At 44.1% G+C, this 13,926-nt stretch overlaps 1 long non-coding RNA gene across 1 annotated transcript; it reads left to right on the forward strand.

The window, feature by feature from the left end:
* Positions 1 to 779: 779 nt before the first annotated feature.
* Positions 780 to 12,045, forward strand: LOC142861130 (uncharacterized). The gene is made up of 2 exons (XR_012912519.1): positions 780 to 2,045; positions 11,213 to 12,045. It is a non-coding gene; the product is annotated as an uncharacterized LOC142861130 (long non-coding RNA).
* Positions 12,046 to 13,926: the final 1,881 nt, after the last annotated feature.

Consider the following 13,926-nt stretch of genomic DNA (forward strand, 5'->3'; position numbering starts at 1 on the left):
CCAGCTTGAGCAAGAGCGAGACCGTAACTCTACTAAAAATAGAAAAAATTAGCCAGTCAACTAAAAATAGAAACAAAAAATCAGCCGGTCATGGTGGCTCATGCCTGTAGTTCCAGCTACTCAGGAGGTTGAGGCAGGAGGATTGCTTGAGCCCAGGAGTTTGAGGTTGCTGTGACCTAGACTGATACCACAACACTCACTCTAGCCTGGGCAACAAAGCGAGACTCTGTCTCCAAAAAAAAAGCCACTGAGCCTGTAGAGGGGTGAATAAGCACAAGCCCTGGTCCCACTGTCATCCTACCTCCACCTCAATACACTCCGGCCTCAATGGCAGGAAGTTTAATCATCTTCTGGACCCTACTCACCCACATACACCTTTCCTGAGGCTACTCCTCCTTTCATCTCCCTTCATGTTGCCCACTACTACTCCCCAGGTTCCCAGGCCAACCACTCACTCCTCAGCTGCCCCCATGGGGAATCCATCCCCATGACCTAGAGATAGCCCCTCCTACATATGAACCAGCACTCCACCTCAGTTCATAGGCTGACTGCCACTGACATTTCCAACTTGAACCCCTCAGCAGAACTGAGACCTGTGTCTGGCTTCCCAATGATACCCATACTCAGGAGTCTATGGGACGTTTCACACTTAACACAGCCAAAATCCACCTGACCTTCCCTGCTCCACCACTGACTTGCCCACCAGTGGATGGCACTTCCATCTTCTAGCTATTGAGGCCAAAACCCATGAAGACATCACCTCTCTCTCTCTGTCTCTCTCTCTCTGTCTGTCTGTCTCTCTCTCTCTCTCCCCTTCCAAAATCTGGTTGGCCCAAGTCAAAAAACACATGCCAAATCCAACCACTTCTTCCACCTCCACACTCACTACTCTGGTCAAGTCACCATCATCATTCACCTGATGTATTTAAGGGTCCTTATGAGCCTCCCTTAACTCCTCCCTCACCCTCACCCTGACCATGTGTTCTCCTGTCTGTATCCACAGGGAGCCTGCCGACATCTGAGTCAAACATCTCCCTACTCTGTTCCAAATTTTCCATGACTACCATCACCCTAAGATTACAGGCTGAGATCCTCAGGCTGCCATTCTAGGCCTGACTCCTGCCCACCTGCTCTGTTTCCCCTAAACATAAGGGAGCCCTGCGTTTCCTTGATCACTCGCAGCTCCACTTCACTTCCTAGCATTTGCACATCTTGGTGCCTATGCCTAAAATAGCTTTCTATGCCTCGTCCCCACTGGATTCCAGAAATGGGAACCTCTCCACATTAACCGTTGGCCAGGACTCAGGATCTTCGGCCTGGGGTCGCCCTATGGTTCCCAAATGCAAAGGACGAGAGCGAAGAGGGAGGAGAAGAGTTCAGGGACACCCTCTCGCCTATTAGGGTTCGGGACTATACGACGGGTCAGAGCAAGTGAGGTCTGCGGGGCACCCTACACTCACCCGCGCCAGGGCCATCGGCGCCACCACAGCCATCGGACTGGGCAGGCCCTGCGGGCTCGGGGACGCCCACAGTCCACTGGGCGGGAAGACCGCAGGCCGATCGTCAAGCCCCAGGCCTCAGTCTCCACTGTGTAAATGCGCTCCAGGCGCAGGGGCCACCTCTGCGGGCCACGGTGGCTGAGGACCAGTGCGGAGGAGGCCCCTGTAACAGGGATCATGGCGCGTACAAAGGTTCGCTGGTCGGCCCCATCCTTCTAACTGTCCCGAGTGGTCCCGAGGAAGCGTCTCGGAAGGGCCAGACCTAGCACTCCTGTACCCAAGGGCAGGATGGGACGACCTGTCGAGAGCAAAATGAACGCCCACAATGGCGACACCGGAAGTCCTGCCCCCACTTCAGAGAAACGCAGGAAATAGCTCTTCTCCTGAGCTGTCATTGGTCCAGAGCCCACCACCGTCTTCCTGCGCCTTCTAGTTAGTGTAGTATCACTCCTGCATCCGGCCCAGGAGGAGTGCTTTACCCATTCTCCTTGGCAACGCCAAGACTCAACTGCGAGGGGCACTGGGAAATGCAGTCGCAAGAGAAAGGTAGGCAGGGCCTTGACTTAACTTCCTCTTAAAGGGGCCGCTCCTGGATTTCCTTTTTCAGAGCTGTGCAGCAAGTGACTCCCTTCCTTGTCACAAGGCTGTGGGCCCTGACGTGGCTCCTGGGGAATCTCTTCTTTTCTCTGAGGATGTAAATAAAGATAATACCTGTCACAGCGACTTTATTCAGTAACATTAAGGTACTGTCACTGGACCACCAGCGTCAGCGTCACTAGGGAACTTTCTAGGACTGCAAGTTCTTGGACACCCATACTCTACTGAGTCGGAGTCTCTGAGGTGGGCCTGAGCACTCTGTGGTTTGACAAGCTTCCCAGAGATTCTGATGCGCACAGTGACAAACTAAAATCCAGCGACAAATTTTGGCTAATATTACAACTTTCCTTATGAGAGGTCACATGAAAACTGCTTAGCACAGGGTCGAGCTCCTAGCACTAAATATCCGAGAGCTATTTTTCTTGCTGTTCATATCATTATCATCTTCTTCCCCTCACGGTTCTGCCCTGCCTCTAGGCCTTACAGTGATGACCCTCCCTACCAGAATCTGGTTTTCCTGGTCAGGCACTGGAAAATGGCCTTGCCTCAAGCTATTGGCCACCTTGAGCCATGCCTGGCATGAGGAACCTGCCTCCTCAGCCTCTCAGACCACTATACCCCCTCAGATCATCTGCCTCCCTCCGCAGGTGAGCTCAGGCACAGAGGTAACTCTGAAATCCAGTCCACAAGTTCTCTCCAGCAGAGCCCTCAGTCTTTCCCAGAAGGGCTTGAGGCAGCAGTGCCTCCTGGACCACAACAGGCAGAGCTCCTGCCCCTGCCCTTTCGCTGTGTTCTCTAAGACCCTCAGTGGTCACAGCTAAGAACCCTACTTTGCATGCTGGCAGTGGCCCATTTCCATTCCCTGCCTCCGCAGCCATACCCCATGCTCAGAGGTGATGTAATCATCACCTTTGTCTTCATACAGTCAGGGGCAGTGTGAGGTAGGGGAGTTTGGGATAGAGTGATTTGAGGACTCCCTGACAGATCACGGGTGCCATGTACATGACTGCTTCCCTTGAGCTGTCAGCAGACATTCCATGGGTTCCCTTGGCCAGAGTGGGTCAGTTCCTGTCCACCCCACACTCAGGGCCCTTAGGCTCCTCCTGGCTAGAGCAAGGGTGCTGGGTCAGCACTCCTACTGATGGGGTCAAACCTGGCAGGAGGGCTTTCCCATATGCAAGGAAAAGCAGTTTCAACAAGTGAGCACTGCAGTGCAGGATCATAAGGAGGCCTACCCAACCCCCTTCTGTGGTATTTCTCCCCAAGGGGCTGTCTCTGTTGCTGGTTAAGGCTCGGGCTGAACCAGGAGACTGTCTTCCACATGTACAGCTTCTGCCTGGGGTGGGTCCCTGATGCTCAGCCAGGTGTCTTGTCCTTTTCTAGCACAATATATAAACAGAATCAGCTGGGCGCGGTGGCTTACGCCTGTAATCCTAGCACTCTGGGAGGCTGAGGCAGACGGATTGCTCAAGGGCAGAAGTTTGAATCCAGCCTGAGCAAGAGCGAGACCCCATCTCTACTATAAATAGAAACAAATTAATTGGCCAACTAAAAATATATAGAAAAAAATTAGCCAGGCATGGTGGCACATGCCTGTAGTCCCAGCTACTCGGGAGGCTGAGGCAGAGGATTGCTTGAGCCCAGGAGTTTGAGGTTGCTGTGAGCTAGGTTGACGCCATGGCACTCTAGCCAGGGCAAAAGAGTGAGACTCTGTCTCAAAAAAAAAATATATATATATATATATATATATATATATATATATATATAAACAAAATCATACCATAAAGACAGTTTTGTGTCTTCTTTTGCTTACCATAATTTTGAGGAATTCATCCATGTTGTGACACATCAAAATTTCATTCCTGCATATTACTGAGTTGAACTTATTGTGTGGGAATACTATAATATCTTTATTTCACTCACCAATTGTTATACTGTAGAGTTGTTTCAAACTTTTAGCTATTATGAATAAAGGTGCCAGGATTTGCACATGCCAGGATTTTTGTACACAGGTGTTTTCATTGCCTTTGGCTAAATCCCTGAGAGAGAGAATTGCTGGATTGTGGGATAGGCCTATTTTAACTTCATAAGACAATGAGAGTACAACACAGCTTACCCTGAGCTAGATGTACCAGTCCAATCAGAACTACACTGTTTAATTCAATCAATGCAAAATATTTTTTCTCATTATTCTATTTTCATAGATAAAATAATGTGATTATAAACCATTCCTGGGGAAGGAACTTGTCTTCAAGTTGCTCAGTGTCTCATCAGGTTCTACCACAATACTAATGACATGTGTTTACCTTAGTCTAAATCTAGATGTGAAGTCATTTGGGACCTTCCAATTTGAACCCTGCTTGGCTGTTTCACACCAAATAATACAAAACTCCCACACCCTAAATCCCTGGCACTTAGTCAGATGAGACACCAAATCAGATAAGACCAAGACACATACCCAGTTACCGGGTGGGTAGTTGGATTGTCCCAGGAAACAACTAAGGGACCCATCATAGCAGGGACCCCCTCCCTTGGTTCTTACCTGAGCACTTACAGGGTAAGTATCTGGCTGCAGAGTGTGGTGACTTGGTGCCAATAGGGAGGCCAGCTCAGCCTACAGAGAGATGTTGGGCAGATATGCAAGCCTTCACCACTCTCTCCATGTTACTGTCTTCCCTTTCCTTCCGCAGTCCTCTCTAGTTGGCCACTGATTTTAATATTATAATTCACTATTGTGGAAGAGAAAAAAAGAAGAAAAGAAACTTTCTTATCTGAGGAATGCAAGCCCCTTTAAATGATCAGGCCCAGAGAGGCAAGAATGAAAGAGCAGTCATGTCACTTCTCCTTGGACTAAATAATTTTTTTTTTTTTTGAGACAGAGTGTAAAGTGCCCTGGCATCAGCCTAGCTCACAGCAACCTCAAACTCCTGGGCTCAAGTCATCCTCCTGCCTCAGCCGCCCGAGTAGCTGGGACTACAGGCATATGCCACCATGCCCGGCTAATTTTTTCTATACATTTTCAGTTGACCAATTAATTTCTTTCTATTTTTTAGTAAATATGGGGTCTTGCTCTTGCTCAGGCTGGTTTTGAACTCCTGACCTTGAGCAATCCACCAGCCTCGGCCTCCCAGAGTGCTAGGATTACAGGCATGAGCCACCACGCCTGGCCTCATTTCTTTCTATTTTTTTAGTAGAGGTCTCGCTCTTGAATTCCTGAGCTCAAACAATCCGCCTGCCTCCACCTCCCAGAGTGCTAGGATTACAGACATGAGCCACCATGCCTGGCCACATTGTAGTTTTGATTTGCATTTCTCTGATGACTAATCATGTTGAGCATTTTTTCATATACCTGTTGGCCAATTGTATGTCTTCTTTTGAGAAATGTCTATTCAGATCCTTTGCCCATTTTTAAAGTGGATTATTTGATTTTTTCCTATTGAGTTTTTAGAGTTCCTTATGTATTCTACTTATTAATCCCTTGTCAGATGGGTAGTTTGCAAATATTTTCTGTGCATTGTCTCTTTACTTTGTTGATTGTTACCTTTGCTGTGTAGAAGGCTTTTAGCTTGATGTGATCTCATCTGTCCAATTTTGCTTTGGTTGCCTGTGCTTTGGAGGTATTACTCAAGAAGTGCTTCCCCAGACCAATGTCCTAAAGAATTTCCCCAATGTTTTCTTTTAGTAGTTTTATAGTTTCAGGTATTCAATTTAAGTCTTTAATCCACTTTGATTTTATTTTTGTATATGGTGAGAGATAAGGGTCTACTTTCATTCTTCTGTAAATGGACATCCAGTTTGCCCAGCACCATTTATTGAAGAGACTGTTCTTTCCCCTCTGTATGTTTTTGGCATCTTTGTTGGAAATAAGTTCACTATATATGTGTGGATTTATTTCCAGGTTCTCTATTTTGTTCCATGGACCTTTGTGTTTGTTTTTATGCCAGTACCATGCTGTTTGGTTACTACAGCTCTGTAGTATAATATGAAGTCAGGTAATGTGACTCCTCCAGTTTTCTTCATTTTGTTCAGGATGGCTTTGGCTATTCTGGGTCTTTTGTGCTTCCACATACATTTTAGGATTATTTTGTTTATTTCTGTCAAGAATGTCATTGGCCGGGCGCAGTGGCTTACGCCTGTAATCCTAGCACTCTGGGAGGCCGAGGCGGGTGGATTGCTCGAGGTCAGGAGTTCGAAACCAGCCTGAGCAAGAGCCAGACCCCGTCTCTACTATAAATACAAAGAAATTAATTGGCCAACTAATATATATAGAAAAAATTAGCTGGGCATGGTGGCGCATGCCTGTAGTCCCAGCTACTCGGGAGGCTGAGGCAGCAGGATTGCTTGAGCCCAGGAGTTTGAGGTTGCTGTGAGCTAGGCTGACACCACGGCACTCACTCTAGCCTGGGCAACAAAGGGAGACTCTGTCTCAGAAAAAAAAATAAATAAAATAAGAATGTCATTGGTATTTTGATGGGGATTGCATTGAATCTGTAGATTGCTTTGAGTAGTACAGACATTTTAACAATATTGATTCTTTCAATGCATGAGCATGGAATATGTTTCCCTTTTCTGTGTCCTCTTCAAGTTCTTTCATTGATGTTTTATAGTTTTCATTAGAGAGACCTTTCATTTCTTTTGTTTTTTTTGTTTTTGTGTTTTGTTTTTTGAGACAGAGTCTCACTTTGTTGCCCAGGCTAGAGTGAGTACCGTGGCATCAGCCTGGCTCACAGCAAGCTCAATCTCCTGGACTCAAGTGATCCTCCTGCCTCAGCCTCTTGATTAGCTGGGACTACAGGCATGCGCCACCATGCCCGGGTAATTTTTTTGTATATATATATATATTTTTTTTTAGTTGGTCAATTAATTTCTTTCTATCTGTTTTTAGTAGAGACGGAGTCTTGCTCAGGCTGGTTTCGAACTCCTGACCTCGAGCATTCCTCCTGCCTCAGCCTCCCAGAGTGCTAGGATTACAGGCGTGAGCCACCACGCTCGGCCTCATTTCTTAAGTTTATTCCTAGGTTTCTTATTTTATTTGTAGCTATTGTAAATGGAATTACTTTCTTGGTTTATTCTTTCAGATTGTTTACTGTTGGCATATAGAAATGCTAATGAGTTTTGTATGTTGATTTTGTATCCCGCAACTTTACTGAATTTGTTTATCAGTTCTAACAATATCTGAGTTGAGTCTTTAGGTTTCTGTAGATATTAGGTTATTAGGTATGAAATGTCCAGTTTCCTTAAGGTACTAAGTTTGACAGTTGATATCTCTGACATTTCACTTTGACACTTCTAGTTTTATTTTTATAGTGAAGGTACATCCTCATTCTTTCAAATGAGGATGTACATCCTCATTCTTTCAAATGTATGCTTTGGCTATGATTATTTATCAAAAATGGCTTTTTTTTTTTTTTTTGGAGACAGAATCTCACTCTGTTGCCTCAGCCTAGCTCACAGCAACCTCAAACTCCTAGCTTCAGGCGATCCTCTTTCCTCAGCCTCCCAAGTAGCTAGGACTACAGGCATGTACTACCATACCAGCTAATTTTTTCTATATATTTTTAGTTGCCCAGCTAATATCTTTCTATTTTTAGTAGAGATGGGATCTCACTCTTGCTTAGGCTGGTCTCGAACTCCTGACCTTGAGTGATCCTCCAGCCTTGGCCTCCCAGAGTGATAGGATTACAGATGTGAGCCACTGCGTCCAGCCTCTACACCATATTATTAAGGGTGATGAAAAATGGATTCTGAAGCTTTTCTACTCTGTCAACATCAGCACTTATTACTATAAACTTTCTTGTTATTACTGCTTTTGCTGCATCCCATAGGTTTTGATATGTTGTGTTTTTTATTTTCATTTGTTTAGCTATTTCATTTGTTTGTCTATTTTCACTATAGACCAAATGGACCTAATAGATATTTACAGAATATTTCATCTAACAGCTGCAGAATACACATTCTTCTCCTCAGCTCATAGATCATTCTCAAGGACAGTCCATATGTTAGGCCACAAAACAAGTAACAAAGCATGCAAAAAAACTGAAATCATACCTAGTATTTTCTCTGAACACATGGAATGTGAAATATTTTCATATGTATAGCTATAGTGAAATATTTTCATTTGTATAGCTACTCCTGTTCTTTTTTGGTTTCCATTTGCATAGAATATCTTTTTCCATCCTTTTTTTTTTTTTTCAGTCTATATGTGTCTTTATAGGTAAAGTGTGTTTCTTTCAGACAATGTACAGTTGGCTCTTGTTTTTTTTGTTGTTGTTGTTTTTAAAATCCATTCAGCCACTCTGTCTTTTGATTGGAGAGTATAGTCCATTCAAATTCAATGTTATTATCAGTAGTTAAGGGCTTACTACTGACATGTTTGGAGAAATTTTTAAATGTCCTTCTTAATTCAAATTCAATGTTATTATCAGTAGGTAAGGGCTTACTACTGACATGTTGTTTGGAGACATTTTTAAATGTCCTTCTTAATCTCTTCATTCATGAGCATATTGTTTAATTTCTATGTGTTTGTATATTTTCCAGTGTTCCTCTTGTTATCGTTTTCTAGTTTTATTCCATTGTGTTCACAGAAAATACTTGGTATGATTTCAGGTTTTTTGCATGTTTTGAGACTTGTTTTGTGGCCTAACATATGGTCTGTCCTTGAGAATGATCCATGAGCTGCGGAGAAGAACGTGCAGCTGTTGGATGAAATATTCTGTAAATATCTATTAGGTCCATTTGTTCTATAGTGAAGCTTATGTCCAATGTTTCCTTGTTGAATTTCCCTCTGGATGATCTGTCCAGTGCAGAAAGTGGAGTGTTGAGGTCTCTAATGATTATTATATTAGCATCTATCTCTCTCTTTAGCTCAGATAAGATTTGCTTTATATATCTGGGTGCTCTAGTGTTGGGTGCATATATATTTAGTATTGTTATATCCTCTTGCTGAATTGACCTCTTTATCATTATATAATGATCTTCTTAGTCTGTTTTTACAGTTTTTGTCTTGAAGTCTATTTTATCTGATGGAAATATAGCTACTCCTGTTCTTTTTTGGTTTCCATTTACATGGAATATCTTTTTCCATCCTTTTTTTTTTTTCAGTCTGTATGTGTCTTTATAGGTAAAGTGTGTTTCTTTCAGACAATGTACAGTTGGCTCTTATTTTTGTTTGTTTGTTTGTTTTTTTGTTTTTTGTTTTTTTTTTATTTTCGGCATTCCCAAACATTCTGTATGTTTTTTTTTTTTTTTTTTTTAAATCCATTCAGCCACTCTATGTCTTTTGATTGGAGAGTTTAGTCCATTCAAATTCAATGTTATTATCAGTAGGGAAGGGCTTACTACTGACATGTTGTTATTTGTTTTTTGGTTCTCTTTTTATTTCTTCTTTCTTTCCTGTCTTCCTTTGTTAAAAGTCATCTAGAAAGCTTCCTTGCTCACATTTCTGAGATTGATGCTGCTGTTTGGCAATTGGCTGTGGTCTCAGCTGGGGCTCTTTCCCAGAACATTTCCACATAGCTTGAGCTTCTGTTGCGCATGGCAGCTGGGCTCAGAGATAACAAGTCAGTTAAAGCTGCATTGCCACATTGCCTTTTATAACCTAGCCTCAGAAGTCACAGTGTCACTTCCACCATACTCTGTTGTTTGAGGCAATCTCAAAGGCTTACCTAAGTTCAAGGAGAGGGGCACAGATTCCATTTCTTGATGTAGGAAAAGCAAGGTCACATTTTAAGAAGAGCACAGCAATGAGAAATATTGTTGTGGCCATCTTTGGAAATATAATCTTTTATAGTTCCTACTGTGGCCACAACAGTTCACATTCTTCCCACACGTAAAATATACTCACTCCTCTCCAAAGATTCCCTAGGTATCATCTTTTTACAGCATCAACTTGAGCTTCAGGGTCTCCCTGTCTATATTAGGTCCAGGTAAGGATGAGCTCCTTGAATGTGGTTCCTTGGATACAGCTCCTTGAATACTGTTCTTCTTGATCAAAAGACCTCTGAACTGGCCGGGCGCTGTGGCTCACGCCTGTAATCCTAGCTCTTGGGAGGCCAAGGCGGGCGGATTGCTCAAGGTCAGGAGTTCAAAACCAGCCTGAGCAAGAGCCAGACCCCGTCTCTACTATAAATACAAAGAAATTAATTGGCCAACTGATATATATATAAAAAATTAGCCGGGCATGGTGGCGCATGCCTGTAGTCCCAGCTACTCGGGAGGCTGAGGCAGAAGGATCACTCGAGCCCAGGAGTTTGAGGTTGCTGTGAGCTAGGCTGATGCCACGGCACTCACTCTAGCCTGGGCAACAAAGCGAGACTCTGTCTCAAAAAAAAAAAAAAAAAAGACCTCTGAACTAAAGAGACAATTTATCTGTCCCACTTCCAACATTCACTGGTGAGACAGCATCAGATAACTGCTGTAGACACTTTCATTCTGAAATGCAAATATCAAGAGGCACATAGGAGCCACTGGTCCACAGCAATTCTGAAATCTCTCCAGGCACATGTTGGCAGTTCCTTAGGAAATATATCAAGGTCATAATTAGAAAATACATAGAACAGCAACTCAAACTACTGTAAATAAAAAAAAAATAGTGTTCCACACTGACCCTATTTTGGACACTCTAGAATGTTCACCCACACTAACTTATTGTCCTCTGAATTGTAGCCCCTGGCTATGTCCAACTTCTACATCCTCCATATTGTACCCTTTCCCCTCATCTCTTTCTCTCAGATCTTCCAACATTGGTGTCCCCTTAATGTGTCCTAACTTGGTCATATCCTTAAAACATTAACCTGCTCTCTGATGGCAAAAGTTTGTCTTTCCAAGGTAACTGGGCCCAGGTGTCACCAGTGCCAGGAATTGTCCCCCATCCCCCATGGTACTCCTTGTCACCAGCAGCTAAGGCTGTGCCAAATCCCATAAGTAGTTAAGTGATCCACACACCTACTTGTAACTTTGTACTCACACCTGGTCATGGTCTCCTAATCTGTGGTCTGTCCATGCCTGCAGCACTTTGTGAACCTAATTCTAATCCCATTTTCCTGCAAGTGACATGATTGACTCCTTCCTGGTGTGTCTGATATGTGCTCAGTTGACCAGCATTTCTCTGCTTTCAGGTTGTCAGCATGGAGCTGCCATATGAGCAGGTGTTTGCGAAGAAGGAACATCACAGGCCAGGACCTCCAAAGGGAATCCTGTAGGCCAGACGCTGAGTCCCTGTGTACAACGGGCAAAGAGTTTGCAGCTGGCTGAGCATGAGGGAATGCACTCTGAGCAGAAACAACTTTTGGAGACATATGGGAGAAGCTTCTGGTTCAGCTCAAGCATTCACCAGCATCAGAAGTAACACGAGGGTAGGATCATTTAGCTGTGATAAGTGTGGAGCTTTGTTGTTGACAAACTCATTTCTAAGCAAGCATTGCAGGGACCACACCCAAGAGAAGTTTCTCAAATATAGGCAGTATGGGAAGGCCTCCTGGGACAGACCTAGGCACCTCTAGCACAAGGCCACTCACAGTGAGGAGAAGGGTGGAGGCGGACTGAGTGTGGGGGAGGTCTTACCACAACTCCAGTCTCAAGCAGCATCAGCAGGGAGTCCGTGCCAGACACAAGCCCTTCAAGTGCAGCAACTATGGGAAAGCCTTCAGCAGGAGCTCTGCCCTCCTCAACCACCTAAGAATGCAAAGAACAGAGACCCTATAGATGCTCAATGTGCAGGAAAGCCTTCAAAGAGGAGGAAACCCTTTTTCATCATCAAAACATTCACACCAGAGACAAACCTCATGTGTAAGGCATGTGGAAAGGCACCCCATTACATCTCTAACATGCTAACACACCACGGAGCTTGTGCTGGAGAAAGCCTCACAAGTGTGGCTACTTTGAGAAAGCATTCAGCTATAGTCTACCTTATTTTGGCACCAACAGACTTAACACTGGAGGACCATACAAATGCAGCAAGTATGGACAAACCTTTAGCCACAGCTTCAATCTTATTAAGCACCAAAGAGCTCACACTAGAGCTAGGCCTTACACCTGCTGCATATGGGAAAGCTTTCAGCCAAAGCTCCACTGTAATTCAGCACCAGAGAGTTTACACTGGAGTAAGACCTTATGGGTGCAAAAGATGTGGAAAAGCCTTCAGGCATAATTCCACCCTTGTTAAGCACCAGAAAGTTCATACCATGGAAAGGCATTGTGAGTGCAGCGATTATGAGAAAGCCACTGGTGAAAGATACACCCTTGTTTAACAGAGAGGTCATACTGGACAAAAGCCTATGGATGCAGCAAATATGGGAAAGGCTTTAGCCTTGAATTTAACCTTCTTCAGCACCTGATAAAGTTCTCACCAATGTGAGAAGATATAAAACTAAAGATTAATAGGCCAGGCATGGTGGCTCACGCTTGTAATCCTAGCACTCTGGGAAGCTGAGGCAGGAGGGTTGTTTGAGCTCAAGAGTTCGAGACCAGCTTGAGCAAGAGCGAGACCCCGTCTCTACTATAAATAGAAAGAAATTAGCCAAACAACTAAAAATAGAAAAAATGAGCCAGGCATGGTGGCGCATGCCTGTAGTCCTAGCTACCCGGGACGCTGAGGCAGGAAGATTGCTTGAGCCCAGGACTTTGAGGTTGCTGTGGGCAATGCTGATGCCACGGCACTCTAGCCCAGGCAAGAAAGTGAGACTCTGTCTCAAAAAAAAAAAAAAAGGATTAATAAAAAAAATAAAGAAAAGACAACCAAAAAGAAGAAATATTTAAAAAAAATAAAAATAGGCCGAGCGCGGTGGCTCACGCCTGTAATCGTAGCTCTCTGGGAGGCTGAGGCGGGCGGATTGCTCGAGGTCAGGAGTTCGAAACCAGCCTGAGCAAGAGCGAGACCCCGTCTCTACTATAAATAGAAAGAAATTAATTGGCCAACTAATATATATATATATATATATATATATATATATATATATATATATATATATATACAAAAAATTAGCTGGGCATGGTGGCGAATGCCTGTAGTCCCAGCTACTTGGGAGGCTGAGGCAGGAGGATTGCTTGAGCCAGGAGTTTGAGGTTGCTGTGAGCTAGACTTACGCCACGGCACTCACTCTAGCCTGGGCAATAAAGTGAGACTCTGTCTCCAAAATAAATAAATAAATAAATAAATAAAAAAAATAAAAATAGGCCGGGCACGGTGGCTAATGCCTGTAATCCTAACACTCTGGGAGGCCGAGGCAGGCAGATTGCTCGAGGTCAGGAGTTCGAAACCAGCCTGAGCAAGGAGCGTCTCCCCATCTCTATTATAAATAGAAAGAAATTAATTGGCCAACTAATATATATAGAAAAAATTAGCTGGGCATGGGTGGTACATGCCTGTAGTCCCAGCTACTTGGGAGGCTGAGGCAGGATTGCTTGAGCCCAGGAGTTTGAGGTTGCTGTGAGCTAGGCTGACGCCATGGCACTCACTCTAGCCTGGGCAACAAAGTGAGACTCTGTCTCAAAAAAAATAAAAATAGAAAAGTTCACACTTGAGAAATGCCATGTGCATGCACTGAATATGAGAAAGCCTTCTATGGCAGCTCCTTCTGCCTTGCTCACATTGGGGCAAGATCTTGAATGCAGTCAATGTGGGAAAGCCTTTAGTTGTATCTATAACCCTGGGGAGCATAAAAAGGAATCACAACTATAAAAAGCCCAAAGAGAGTTGCTTTTGTGAGAAAATCTTTAGCCAGAAGTTGAACTTCATACACTAGAACACCCACACTGAAAAGAACTTACCAATTGCCAATCTATGGGAAAGTCTTCAGAGGCTACATTGCAATTTTTGATCTACCTAGAAAAC

The sequence above is a fragment of the Microcebus murinus genome, chromosome 16 (assembly GCF_040939455.1).
Source record: "Microcebus murinus isolate Inina chromosome 16, M.murinus_Inina_mat1.0, whole genome shotgun sequence".
Classification (NCBI taxonomy): Eukaryota; Metazoa; Chordata; class Mammalia; order Primates; family Cheirogaleidae; genus Microcebus; species Microcebus murinus.